This window comes from Coffea eugenioides, chromosome 7 (assembly GCF_003713205.1).
Source record: "Coffea eugenioides isolate CCC68of chromosome 7, Ceug_1.0, whole genome shotgun sequence".
Lineage (NCBI taxonomy): Eukaryota > Viridiplantae > Streptophyta > Magnoliopsida > Gentianales > Rubiaceae > Coffea > Coffea eugenioides.
The window spans coordinates 25,263,887-25,278,548 of record NC_040041.1 but is presented as its reverse complement, the minus strand read 5'-3'; the positions used below and the strand labels follow the sequence as shown (position 1 = coordinate 25,278,548).

At 35.3% G+C, this 14,662-nt stretch overlaps 1 pseudogene; it reads right to left on the bottom strand.

Moving 5' to 3' along the window:
- Positions 1 to 8,273: 8,273 nt before the first annotated feature.
- Positions 8,274 to 12,024, bottom strand: LOC113777181 (annotated as a pseudogene).
- Between the last annotated feature and the right edge of the window lie 2,638 nt (positions 12,025 to 14,662).

The following is a 14,662-nucleotide window of genomic DNA, read 5'->3' as shown; positions in this document are numbered from 1 at the left end:
AGTTGAACTAGACCCTACCCTTGGTTGCTAACCTGCTCGAACCAGGACTGGACTCGGTCGGGTAGGTTGGAACCCTGGACCACCGTTTTGGTATACTCGAGTATTACCACTGAAGGAATAAGGCGATGGCCAGATAACCGAGGAAATTACTGGAGTTATAAGGTGAAGCTGATTGAAATGGTTCCACGTGAACACTGTATTCTTTTAATGTGTGTTTATTTCTATAAAATGATAAATGTTTCATTTTAATGTGCCAATGTGAAATCTTGAACCATATATGTGTTATACTTAATTTACTTGATTTATTACAACTGCTTATGTGTTTTGGAACATCACTGGGCTGTTTAGCTCATTCCACACTTTTGTTTTCCTTAACAGAGTTCAAGACCGAGAGTGCTTGCGAATAGTACTAAGTTGTTTTCTTTGGAGACCTTAAGTTGTATTATAGCAGATGGCTGCAGTACATATTCTTTTGGGTTGTATTTAAACTTGAAAGTTAACTAATTGTAAGTATGAAATGTTTTGGAGTACTTTAAATATATATTGAATATTTGAAGTATTTCTATTTTTTGAATTATGGATTGTAGTGAGCTCCGGCGAGAGTTGGGCAGGTGTTCCGTGGATACTCTAGGATTCGCCCGAGGAAGAAGTGAGGGCATCACAGGGAAAAGAAAGAGCCGGGAGATGCAGGGATTGGGGAGTTGTTGTGTTTTGATAAGTGTGTAGTAGGGTGAATGTGATACCCCGACTTTTAGGATACTATTTTTGTTTTACAGACTAGAAACCCTAAATTCTAGAAACCCTAAAGTCTAATCAAAACCCTAGTTTTACTTGTGACTGACCGTTTTCTCAAATTTCTCATATTTCAATCGAAACCCTAAATTCAATTTATGGAATTGTAAAATCCCTCACGTTTTTCTTAAACATCCCCTTTTATTTGGAACTTATGATTTGATAATAGCCTTACTACCCAATCACCCCACAATAAGTGCAAATGAATATAGAAGTAAGGGTTTTTCCTTTTCGTTTTAAAGTTAGCGCGAATTAGGGTTTTACGCCTATCCGTAGTGCGACTATCCGGTACGAAGTGTGGATCAAATTTGGTGATTAAAAGTGAGTTTTAGATGATATTAAGTGTGTGACTAGAAGTGGTAATAATAAGTTAGTGAATTATAAGTTAAAACCCTAGTATACGCGATTTAAGGAAAAACGGGTTAAACCGACGGGTGTCGCGCGCTACCGATTGAACACACAACTTGAACACTACTTTATTACTTTCATCTCCTTACTTTGATATCAACAAAAATCATCCCAAAATGCCCTTCAAGGCAGCCGAAATTCTTGACCAAGAGAGAGAGGAAAAAAAAAGGAAAAATGAGTGGAATTTGGAAGAGACACTTGTTGGCGATCTAAGGGCCTTTGACCAAACTAATTGTCTTGCCTTCTTATCTTCATTTGGCTCCATTTGTTCATCATTTTCTGCTTGTCTTGGCCGAGAGAGAGAGAGAAAGAAAAACAAGGGGAAGAAACCATAATCCATCTTGAGTTTGATCCACTTAAGTGAGAAAACAAGAAAAACTAAACCGATTAATCATTAGTTTGGAAGCTTGGGAAGCTTAAGGAACCAAAGATTTCAAGGAGTAGTGGAGGATCACTCTTGCAAGGTCTTGTCTTGAGGTATAATGGCTGATGACTCTTTCTTTCTCCATTAATCATGATTAAGTTGGGTATTAATGTTAGAGTTGTGCTTGTGATGCTTGTTTCAAATGGTTTTGATAATTGGAGGGAGGAATATTGAGTTAGGGTTTTGATTTATTCACTTATATTTCTTGTGGGTTAGGTGTTATATGATGTATATATATGGTATGTAATCTTGTAAAGGAGAAAGTAGTGGTAGTTTTAAGGTAAAAATGTGAATTATAGCCTGAATATAACAAAATTCCAGATTTCTGGAAATTGTAGTTTCAGTTCTGCCCGGTTCCAGTTCAGTATGTTAGAGGCCGAATTAGGCTTAGCATAAAACATGAAAGTTGTAGAGAACTCAATCGGAGCGACGTAGCCTGTGAAAAGACAAAAATACCCTTGACACTCATAGGTTTAGTCCAATGGACAGTTTTGATATTTCATAACACTAACCGTGTCTGTTCACCCTGAGGTGTACTGAATTAGCATTTATCCAAAACATGAAAGTTGTAGTTCTATGTCTTAGCTTTCCAACGCCCCTAGAATCACCTCGTTTGGACTTCGGTAGCCTGAGTTATTGTCGTTTAACCATAGTACGGTTAGCTAACCCGTTTGTGAGATTCTGGTTTTGTACAATGGAATTTTGACCTAGCTACACTACGAACTCGATTAGGTGATCTTCATCAAAGTTGTAGCTCTCTACTTTAGCTTCGAAACAGTATAACTTGCACCCCAATCTGATAAGCGTAGCCTCGGTTGTGTCCGTTACGCAAACCAACGTCAAATCTGTCTTTTGCTAAACTTCATTTCCGCACATGTCGTTAGCTTGATTTTGTACTTGTATGACTTTGAGCCTATTGAACGGCTATTGCAATGAGATTATTTGGTGTGTGACTTTGGGACTGTTTGAGGAAAATATTGAAGCCATGAATGGCTGGAAAATAGGTAAACACAAGGGGCATGCCGCCAAATTTTCACTAGAAATATAAACTGGTCTTTGGAGTTCTAGTTCTATATTTTGCACATTTGACTTGGATACACTGAAAATTGGGTCGAGGTGTCTTCATGGAAGTTGTAACCTTTTGTTTAAGCTTCGAAACATTACCTAGTGCATTTTGATCCGATAGCTACAGTTTTGGTTATGGTCCAAACCGTGTAACCTATTGTTATACCGTTTTCATTTTCACGCACGCGTACGTGCATGTCTCAACCATTTTTGTCGTTTTGGACCGTTTAAGCCTACTTTTGTTATTTTGTTACCATTCCGGCCGTTTCGGCCAATTTCGACATTCTTTTGGCATTAACGTCGTTTTTTACCGTTTTTGATTATTTTCGACCATTTTCAATTGTTTAAATTATAAACTGCTATTGTATAGCCGTTTCACTTATATGTGTATATAATCTGTCAATACAGACTGTGAGGCTTTTGACGGTGACGGTCAAACTCAATGAATTGTGTCGTTTTTCGTGCCAAGCTTTATCAAGTGAGTAATTGGGTTGTTTATTGATGTGAATTTATCAAAGTGCTTTGTATCTGTTAAATGGGTACTTAGGCGAGGGTGTACTTTATCTCACTCGACCTAAGCCATCCTTTGTTTTGATTTCATATATGAGAATACATGTCTTATGTTGAGTATCACCCTCTTGCTGTGTGCTGATGGGGGTGGTTACATGATTTGAGTTGAACCCCTTTTTGCTGTGTGCTGTTGGGGTAAGTACTTTGTTGTGTACTTTATTAAGAGATATCATCTATTGAGAGATTGGATATCTCAGGGCTTGGTTCTAGCCCAGTTCCAAGGGTAGACGAACTATTTGAGCCAGCCGGGGCTTGGTCGAAGATAATTCCATGCTAATCTTGGGATTTAGTTCTTTGTTAAAGCTTTGATGAAAGCTAAGTTATTTTGTTTCGCTCGAGCTGCTGTGTGCTGTTGACTGGCCAGCGGGGGTTGATAAGGTGAACGGGAAAAGTTAAGTGGAGTCTACGGTCTCTGAGTACTTTGGTTGACGGAGTGTCAACAGGCGTTCAAACTCGGGGAATTGAACTGGCTTTGGAGCCACCCGTATCCTACCATTGTGTTGTTATTTTTTTTTATTGATGTGAAATAACCTGATTACTTGTTATTTGGATGTGATTTTACAATTTTACCCCCTGCTTACTCACTAAGCATATAGTTTACCCCATTCTATTTATTTTCCTTAGCAGGGGGCCGACGCGGGGATCGCTTGGGAAGGTTTTAGACTTTTGGCTATAGAATAGCTGAAGTTGTACTTGTTATAAGTTGACTAGTAAGATGTATATAATTATCGTGGTGGTTGTAGTTATCAGCTTTTTTAGGGTTTACTTTCTGGTACTTGTGGTATGTATGACTTGATGTACTAGTTTATGCAACTTTTGAAGATGTAATCGTTTAAATAGAACTTTCTGTTGGCGTGACCTCTATTTTCTAGTTTTAGAGTATCGAGTCCTGGCGCGAACTAGGCAGGCATCCCGCCAATACCCTCGGGTTCGCCCTTGGGAGAAGTGGGGGCGTCACAGTGAATAGTGTATTAGTTGGAAAAAATGATTAGAAAGTTTTTTTTTCTTTTTTTTAAGACAAACCTACAAAAATGAGAAAAATACACATTGTAATGTATGAAAATAAATGACTCACTAAATAGATAAAATTTGAGAAAATATTAAAATTGACAAAATTTTGGTGTTTATAGAAAGATAAGTGATCTAAAATAGAGTAAAGGTTTTGGAAACTTTTAAATTCATTTTAACTCCACAATACAAATTTTCAATTCCTTGTATTTCACCATCTTTTATTTTTTTTTAAATTTTTATATCATGTGACTCCATATTTTTTCTAATAAGGTATTTAATATTTTGACTAAAAGTTTTGCATTATTCTACAACCATTATGCATAGGTTTTAGTGTCATTATGTCAAAATTTTAGATGAAAAATCATCATTAATGTTTGACTAGTCAATGAAAGGGGCAAAGTATATATATTTGAAGTTCAAGGGGCCAAAGTGTTACAAAGGGTCAACTTCAAGAAGGCACATTGTGATTAATGCTTTTTTAATTCCTTATTCCTAGTAGCATAATATAGTACAAATAAACTAGTTTAACCTTTTCTTTTAGGCCTAGTAAAGTAGTTATGGTAAATAAATAATAATTACCATAAAAATTAAAATGATATAATAAATATGTTGTAATATTAATCAGGATTAATCTTATATGTAAAAATAGTGTATACACTAGCACCTTTAAATGCATGCCATTTAATTTGAATTTTAATTAGAACTTCATTTTTGTACATATGGCATGCATCCAGTAGTATTACTGTATATATTATGAATGTATACAAGATTTATCCTATTAAATATTTGAAAAGTTAAAATAGACTTAATTTTTGGACTAATGATTGATCTTTATCTAGAAAAAGGGAAATGTTGTAGTATAATTTAATATAGTTTGTGGTGTACTCCTTTTTTTGTGTTTTGGAATACAGTTGCTGCATGCTAACTTTGGATTAAACTCAAACTTCCACTATTGTAATGCTGGTTCTGCTTCTCTTTTCTTTTGTGCGACAGATTTGCACCATATGATGCTAAAAGTGAGAACAACTTTTTTTTTTTTGTGTTGGTATCATAAAATAGTTTATTTCGCTAGAAACTATAAATGTTTGAGTTAACAATAAAATAAATGTGTGCATTATAGGTGGAGAATCTAAATTTGTGATTTTGTTTAGTTTTTCGTGAGTTCTATTTGTTTCAATTAATTTGGTGAATTTTCAAAAGCTAATGTTATTCCTTTTAACATGTAGTAGCAGTAAATGAAGCCCAGAACTTTCTTGGTTTGTGGCCTCTTAACAACTTTCTTGGACATGTTTTGCCATAATCTATATAGTTTCAACAACTTTCAGATCTCTGTATATTTAAAAGGTGAGTTGAGACATTATAGTTTGAGTTCCTCTTGAAGTGCTCTTTCAACAATCATTGGGAATCATACTATCTAACCTTGCATACCATTTGTTCTCAACCTATCTTGTGCAAAAAAAAGAAGAAAAAACACTAATAATTAAATTCTACACCCTAATTCCAAACTACCGAGAATTCATATGACTTTGCTCCTATTCAGCTGCAAGTGGAGCTACTCCATACGACTTTAAACCTGTTCAGTTCCTTTAGTTGCACCTATGAGTTTATTGAAGTCTTTTGGCTTTGATTCATTCTTTTGATTTGTTAGTTGGAAAAAAGTATATTTCAAATTCCATCATTTTTTTGTTTTAATTTTTATTATATTTTGTTTAATAGATATTATATTCATTCAATTTAGGTAGCATAACAGTGTTGTTTTCTGTTAGGATTCTTTTGCAAATCATAGTGGCAAAATAGACAACTGATTTGATTCTCATATAGGCTATGATGATGTTAAGAATCTCTTTATTTATAGTTCAGCTATGGAGCTAATCATACTTTTCTTGGCAGGGTAAACCTTGACAACATATGGGGATTTTTCGTTGATACAACTTGGTTTGTAACCACGGTAGTTCCATTCATCCTTTTCCTGATTCTTAACTAATTTGAACCTTTTATCTAACTATATATCTGTGTGTACAGACGATCTATCCCTTTGGTTAGAGAAGATCAAATTTCATCATTTGTTTTAAGATCTAACGATTGATTTTTTCAAAATTTTTATTCCCTATTTTACTTTTCTGTGAGCAAGTAAGATTTCTTACCAATTGCTATCTTAAAACTTATAAGAAAAATGATAATGCTCAAACATTTGTGTATATTATAGTTTGAAAATGGCTGCCATCTATGTTTCAATTTTTGCATATTTGTATATTTTTCCTTAATCTTTATATAACTGCGAAGTCATTAACATACTCAAGTTTGAAATACTTTGTGATTTACTTAATATATTTTTCTTTTCATCTTTCTCCTAGGTGGTTTAGGAAAAATTTTTGCACATGGCAAAATTTGAGGTTTATTATGAATTTTTGAGCTTCTTTTCTTTCTAGTGTATTTACCTCGAAAGTCCTAAAAGTGATGTGTGTATATTATTATCAAGCAATACCAATATATCGCTACATTATCTGATAAGTTTCATATTTGTGGAATGGTCAATTAAACTCGAAAAACTTTGTGACATCCAAACTCTTAAAATTTCTTGTACTAAGTTAAACTCCTAATAACAATGTTAATCTTTTTCCATCGTAAACAAAGAGATATGCTTTTGCCATCTAACAAATGATTACACATTTTTATTCAGTTTTTTCAAAATTCTTATATGTTGTAGAATAATGATTGCTAATACTATAATTGTCTAATACTCGAGAAAATCGCGAAAAAACCTAGTGTCTCCATTAAAGCTTTAGCTTTAGGAAATGGTTTCAAAATTAGTCTTGCATTCACTAAAGAAAACATAGGAAAAGAATCCATTGCTGTCAAACAACTTCACCACAAGAGAAGCAATGCCAACAAAGAAGACCAAAGTTGTTTTGCATGAAACAATGTGCAAATCATCTAAGTCATACAATAGTGACGAGTTATGTTGTTGAAGAATTGATGAGTCTTTATAATTATTGAAATTCAGTTCTATTTTGACTTAGAACACTCAGTTATTTTTAGTATCTCGAGATCTTTTATGGTTTTCCAGTTTGGTTTCTAGTTTGATTTGTAATGAATTGCTACTTTATCAGATAGTTATGAACTTTTAATATGTACTTATCTATCTACATTCATTTGCTGGTTTACCTCTTAAAATAAATTTGCAACAATAGGTAAATTATATATTGTGGCCAATGTAAAGCCAGCACAATCTAGTATGTATTATATACTCTTATTAACCTTCAAATATCGTTTCCTAGTTTTGGTAGTTACTGCTAACTACTGCTAAACTCCTGTTCCTTATTAGATTGATAATTGCTACTAGACTCCTTTTCCTTATTGGCCAAACCATCATGTGTAGACTTGAATTCCGACATGTCTTACTTGTACATTACAAGGATGATATCATGCGTAGACCTAAATGCACCATTTTCATTTACACATGATAAAGGCCATGTCATTTACCGTTTCTCTCAGCATAATTTGTTGTCCAAACTATACTTATAAACAGATAAATGGCATGACTATTTGATTTCACTATATTTTGGTAGCATTATACTATTAATCGATTATGACTAGCATAGAGACATCGATCCTTCATTAGAAGGACAATTTTTTGACTTATAATATTCATAATTATTTTATCATACTGAGATACACATCTCTAATCGCTCTTTGAGCATATCAAATTACTTTATTTCTACAATACACATATAATAATTTGCTTAAATGCCATACCCATCTAGAAATGCGTATGATATAAAATCAAGATTCAAGTAATCTTCCTTTGCCTTAATGTCAATCAGTTCAAATTAGTAGTTTTCCTAATAATGTTTATAAGGTCAAATCGCAACAATCGCGGGTAACATAACAAAATAATTAGCATTGATTTGTCACTTCATGACACAGTCAAAAGTTGCAAAAGGCATAAATAAGGATAACATGTTGTAGATGTGGAAATAGGGTCTTATTCATTCATCTCTTCTCACGGTGGCAAAGCATCTGTAGTATGAATTACATGACATGACATTATCAATGTCAACGAGTCAAAATCAGTCTTTTTTGAAGCACCAATTCAAAACCTTTACATATTTTACTCACTATACTGGAATTTTATTATTGGACTTTTGTGTAGGCTATATGGATTATAAGTTATCCATACACAATTCTTCCTAAAGATCTTATCTAGACTTTGGTCAAGGCAACATATTTATGCACCTAATTAATAGATTATGGATAATTGATTATGCATACCTTACTTCACAGACCTCAAGACTTTTTTTTTTGGCTAAAACCCCAAAGCTAGGGAAGGGATACTAGCCCCTGTTATTTTATTGGAAAATAGACAAATACAAAGCAGACGAAAAGGAAATAAGGAGTACTTACTCTCTTACAATTTGCACACGAACAAACGGAACAACTTGTGCATCAAATACTAGAGCCACCCTAACTAATGACGGGAGTTGATTAACATGATCAAACACAGTCTTGACCCAAATCCAAAGTCACAACCGTATCGGCAATCGAGTTTGCCTCCCTATACATGCCCCAGAGACGCCCACAATTCCTTAAGCCAATAGCGAATTTGATGAAGTGCATTGCACAAAGGCCATTTACCTGCAGACCTGGACGAAACTAAATGAGTCAGCAACCTGGAATCCACCTTGATTAGAAATCTGGCAAAACCATGTTTTGCACACATCCTCAAACTAACTAACAAGGCCAACACCTTGGCAACTAACACTTCCACATCTCCAAATTCCTTGTACCCTGCAAAAACCAACTTGCCCTCACAATCCCGTACCACGACAACCCCTGCAGCACATCATTCCCTCACACTTGCATCCGAGTTAAGTTTATAAAGGTTTGCAAGAGGCCTAATCCACTGAACTAACAATAACTTCACCGACTTGGCTGTAGCCCGTACACCATTCACCCAAATGCTATCCTCATCCCCTCGAAAATGCTTTCTACTAAGGCGCCAGCCAACACTAGCTGCTTAAAATCCCTCAACCTCTGAAATCACTCCTTCCACATTAAAAGAATAGCCTTCATATCGCTCCATATTCCTCCCTTTCCAGATGTACTAGCATACCATTGAGGGGAGCAGTCCCCGAATATGTACTCTGCTCACGGGCAAAGAATGACACCAAGAGTAGAGCAAGGATGCAACTCCTGTTCAATGCCCTCCAACAATTCCAAACATCCCTGTAAAATGTCTCCAAACTTGTGTCGCTACCACACCTATAACAAAAAGATGATCTATAGACTCCTTGACTCCGTAACAGCAGACACACCGAGACCCTAAAGCAACACCTCTATGCTAAATATTCACATCTAATGGCAGAAAATTTCACAACAAACACCAAGTGAAGAAGGAATTTTCAAAGGCAGAATAGGAGCCCAAGTTACCCTATTCAGCACCAAAAAATACATTCCCATGCCGAAGTAGTGGTAAATTCACCCAAACTTGATTGCAACCAGATCAGAGTTTCAGGTTCTGATCGATCAATTGTAATCTGATTGATAGACTGCACTAAAGAGGGTGGAATAACCCCTTGCAACTTCTGCACATCCTATGCATCTCCATCAAAAAAATCAGTAACAAGCACCCCTAGTGCAACCTGTCTTCCTAGTTTACTATATAGTGGCTCATTTGAGCACCATCTATCGTACCAAAAGTCCACACTACCTTGCCCCAAACACCACCTCATTTGGCTCTCAGCCAAATGTCTCACCTTCAAAAGCTGCCTCCAAGTCCCAACTGGACGCTCTGTTGATACAATCGCTAGATGCTAAACTCCAATGTACTTTTTAAACATGAACTCAGACTAGAATGACTTCCTCTGATGCGGACGCCACCACAACTTACAGGCAAACGACGTAACCATGTTCGAAAACGACCTAAATTCTAGACCCCCTTCATCTACTAGGAACCACACCCCCTCCCACGAGCACCAATGGATTCGACGATCATCCTCTCCATTAGACGTCAATACTTTCTTTCACCTTAATTTTGTTAGAAAATTTTTCCTCCAAGAATTTCACTTCTCATGATTTAATATTGTCCAAGTTTTAATCTGGCTGTTCATTAATAAATATATGACCCTTTGCATACTCAGAATATCTAATAAAGACACTTTTTTCACCCCTAGATACAAACTTTCTATATTTACGATTAAGTATATAAGTTGTAGTCAACAATACACTTCTCTAAATGGAGACATATAATTTCTCTTGCTTCTTGCGCCATTTTAAACCTAATTATGTCAAGTAAAGTACCATTCTTTCTTTTAGTTACTCCATTTTCTTGTGGAATATATAGAATTATCAACTGTTAGATTGCCCCTCTCATGTCACATTAATTTTTAAATTGACAAAATAGAAACTTGTTGCCTAGGTTTGTTCATAATGTTTTGAATTTACTATCTAACTAATTCTTCATCTTGTTCATATAACTTTTAAAATGTTTTACTGCTCATGACTTATAAAAGATCAGATAAACATAACCAAAATTAACAATTAAAATTTTAATGTTTCGATTTTCTTTGTTTTCTTAAACTTGAACTCAAGAATTGAAATCCTAACGTTTAATTATTATTATTTTTTTAATAAATAATACAGCAGCAAGGAATAACATAACATTATTGAACAAGACAAAATTGGACTGCACAAACAGTACCTGTCACTGTATGCTCACCATTCTTGTGTGTGATTTCTACCTAGACGTTCTCAAGATTGGTATCTAGATATCAAAGTTTTCACTTTCACTACATCAAGAGAACTAGTACACTGACATTGCAGTGAATAGGGGATGATAATGGCAACCAGAAATCTAAGCCATCCCAATGTGGACAGATGAAGCAATGAACAAAACCAATGAGAAGAAACAGAGAGATAGTATGCTCTAATTTTTAAGTGCCTTTTTTTTGCCAGAATGGTCCTTTTTGGAAGGATAGTTCTTTTTCTTGGCATAATCGTCTTGACGATCGCGAAGATCAAGTTTTGAGAGAACGAAGCAGTAAGAATCCTAGTCAGTCTTCCTCAAATACTTCAACTATTTCTTCCTCTTTTGAACCATTGCTTCAAGACCTTTTCGAGAATGCTTGTCCTTCTTGTGCGGAACTGTAGATAGGTCCACTTGAACACGAGCATAACCACAATCTGACTTCGACAATTTAAATTCATCTCTCACTTTCTTAAGCTCCAGCTTCAATTTCTCTGCAACTAACATGTGATCAGGGTGGAAATACTTTTCAACTAATTCTTCCTTTGGGGGAGATGACATGTAGAGTAGAGGTCTAGCAAGCTGGCCCAAGATATCAACATTGTACTTCTTGGGTTCACTCTGAGTTTCGCTCATCGCTTGAAGACTTTTCCTCAAAGTCATCCAGGTAGCACCAACAAGTTTCGAGTTTATCTCCTCCTCCTCCATCTTTCTCAACTTCACCAGCCTTTCGCTCAACTCTTCCAATGAAAACCAATCTTTCTTGTCCCGTCCTTGAGCCTTAGCGCCCTGAGCTTCTCGCCCAACTCTCAAGTGGAATAAATATTTCCTCACAAACTCCGTCTGAAATTGAGTACCATCCTCCACATCATCCTCCTTTATCTCCGGCCCAAAATTGACAGCGGCAAATGATCGCTCGCTCCAATCCCTTTTTGATGCAAAGATGGCAAACTTGGGTCTAGTGGCCCCGTCGTCAAACTCTCTTTCCACCTCGAGATGGGCATGGCATTGTTCGTTCTCCTACCCCCTTGACTCTAGTTTGTCGAAGAGGGTTTGAGCTGATTTAAGCTCTCGCGGATAGCCTTGAATGAATTCTTCACCATTGCTTTCGAGGCACCTGGGGTGGACTCTTGACCTTTGGAAGCGAGACCCCGCTGGTAAAGTTCTTGAAACGAAATGGGCCGGGAGGAATTCGGGGCAGAAGTAGTGTTAGAAGTGGAGGATGGAGGAGGTGGTGGTGTTGGAGGAGGGGGTGCAGAACGGAGGCAAAACTCATGTAAATTTTTACGGATTTCTTCTATCTGGTCGGATTGCTTTGAGACGGGGGAGACGAAAGAGAATGGTTTTCGACAGGGTTGGGATTGAGGCTTCCATTGTGATTGTTGTGGTTTTTGTTGTTGTTGTTTGAGGCTGGCTTTGACATCACTGAAGTATGAAGAAAACGAAAATGGGGATTGGGATTGGAGTGGTGGCGGCGGACGGGGTTTAGATTGCGGGGAGGGGGTATTGTCAGGGTCAGGGGTGGAGGAGGATGAAAAGAAAGGAACTGAAGTGGCGGCTGGAGTGGTGGCAGCGGTGGTGGTGAGAGGGAGGGTTTTAGGGCGGAGTTAGAGGAGCTTGGTGGTTGCCGCCATAATGCGTGGCGGAGATTTGATTGCAGAGTTTTGAGGAAACCCTAAGGAACCTAAAATTTTAGCATCCACCTATTCAGCCACTAATGTTTAATTATGATTTGAACATATAATGATTTATTATCATAATTAAATAAATACTTTATTATACTTTTCATTTAATATTGTATTATGTAAATGCATAATGGATTGGTTATGGACTTAAAACTAATCTAAATATGAAGGATTTGAATGAATGAATAATTATTTGATTTTGTATCGGTACTTCTAAAATAGGATCTGCATGTCCTATCTTCTCTAATATTTCTTAATATAATTTATCGTCCAATCTTACTCTCCTTAAATGTAACTTAAGAATTCTCTTAATAATATAAGATGTACTCCCTCCATTCCAAAAATAATGTTCACATTACTATTTTTAAATGTCCCAAAATATTTATTCACTTTTAAATTGGGTAAAAATTTAATGTACAGATTGTGTTTACACTTATAAGCATAAAATATCGTGACTCAAACATATAGGCATCTTATACAAGGTTTATACACCATATTCCAACCTCAAAAGTCAAAACAAACTGAAAATGAAGAATGAAAAAGAAATTGAGCCTATATATGTAAAAAGAAACTTACACGAATATAGTAACTCCGCCACCAAGTATATCAAGAATTTCTCATTTGAGCAATTATCACAATAATACATCCTAAAAAATCAAAGTAGAAGCAAGAAGGAGAAGAAATTGAGCCAAAAAAAAATTCACAATATAGTGGTTTCAACATTCTTTCACAACTATGGAATCACAACCAAGGCTAAAAAGAAGTTGGCATTCATTATTCAATCTTAATTTTTCAATATGAGGAACCTTTTATTTGTTTCCTCTCAAATGCTTTACCATTTCTACTATACACATATATAAAGGTCAAAAGAACTTATTCAAACATTCTAGAGATAGTTCATTAAAAGTTTTAACAATAGCATCTATTATTTCATCTATACTCTTAGGTTCATTTTGGTATTGTAGTGTTTGAATTATTCAAAAGAAATTCAAGATCTAATACATTTAGATCTGGGCTATTTAGTGGCTAGACTTGAAAATGAAAAGTAGATCTAAATATAGGATTAGAATGTGAGATTTGTAACACAGATCTAAATGTTTAGCAGCTTGTTCCCATTCTTTATCATCAATGACAACATGAAACTTTGCATTATTTTGTTGTATGCATATTGTTCTTGATGCAAATAATGGCTATTTGAAGTAAATCACTAGAAATATTTTATCAATTAAGAATTAGCGAATTACCATGTTTTTTTTTATTGATGTAGGAGACATTGAGGCCGTTTGGATAGATCGCTATATATGCTATAAAACTAATACTAATATGATATAGGATTTGAATTGTTTATATGGTGGGTAATATGCTAAGAAAAACAAGAAAACTAAAGAGTTCAGGAGAAGGAAAAAAGTAAGAAAAGAACTATTTTTTCATTTACTCAAATGAAACTTCAGTTTTCTATCCTATTGATACAAGAGGAGGGGGTAACCCTCATTTATAAGAAAATTCAAAGTACATCAAGTAACTTCTTCAAGATGGAGATAACATCTTCTCATAAGTCATGATAGCTTTATCGACAGTCGTGTCAACTTTATTGAAAGTCTTGTTAGCTCTATCACCTCAAAAGTCATGATAGTATTATCACTTTGAAAAATGTGAAAGATTTGTCCCCATTTAGGGGATGAGATAAATGTAATAGACATCTACAATATTTAATTATTTCATAACACTCCCCCTTTGATATCTATTACACAAAATATGTCTTGTTATTCTTGTATTTTAATTTCTCTCCCTGATCCTAACATCTTTTAACCGATGCATTCCAATATTCTTTGTGAGGACCAGAAAATTTATTTTATATTGTATCTTATTTTCTTGGATACATTTTCTTTTACTTTACTTTGTTTGCCTTAATTTCTTGGATACTTTATAAGTGAGTCAAGATTTTATTATTTGTCTTCTATA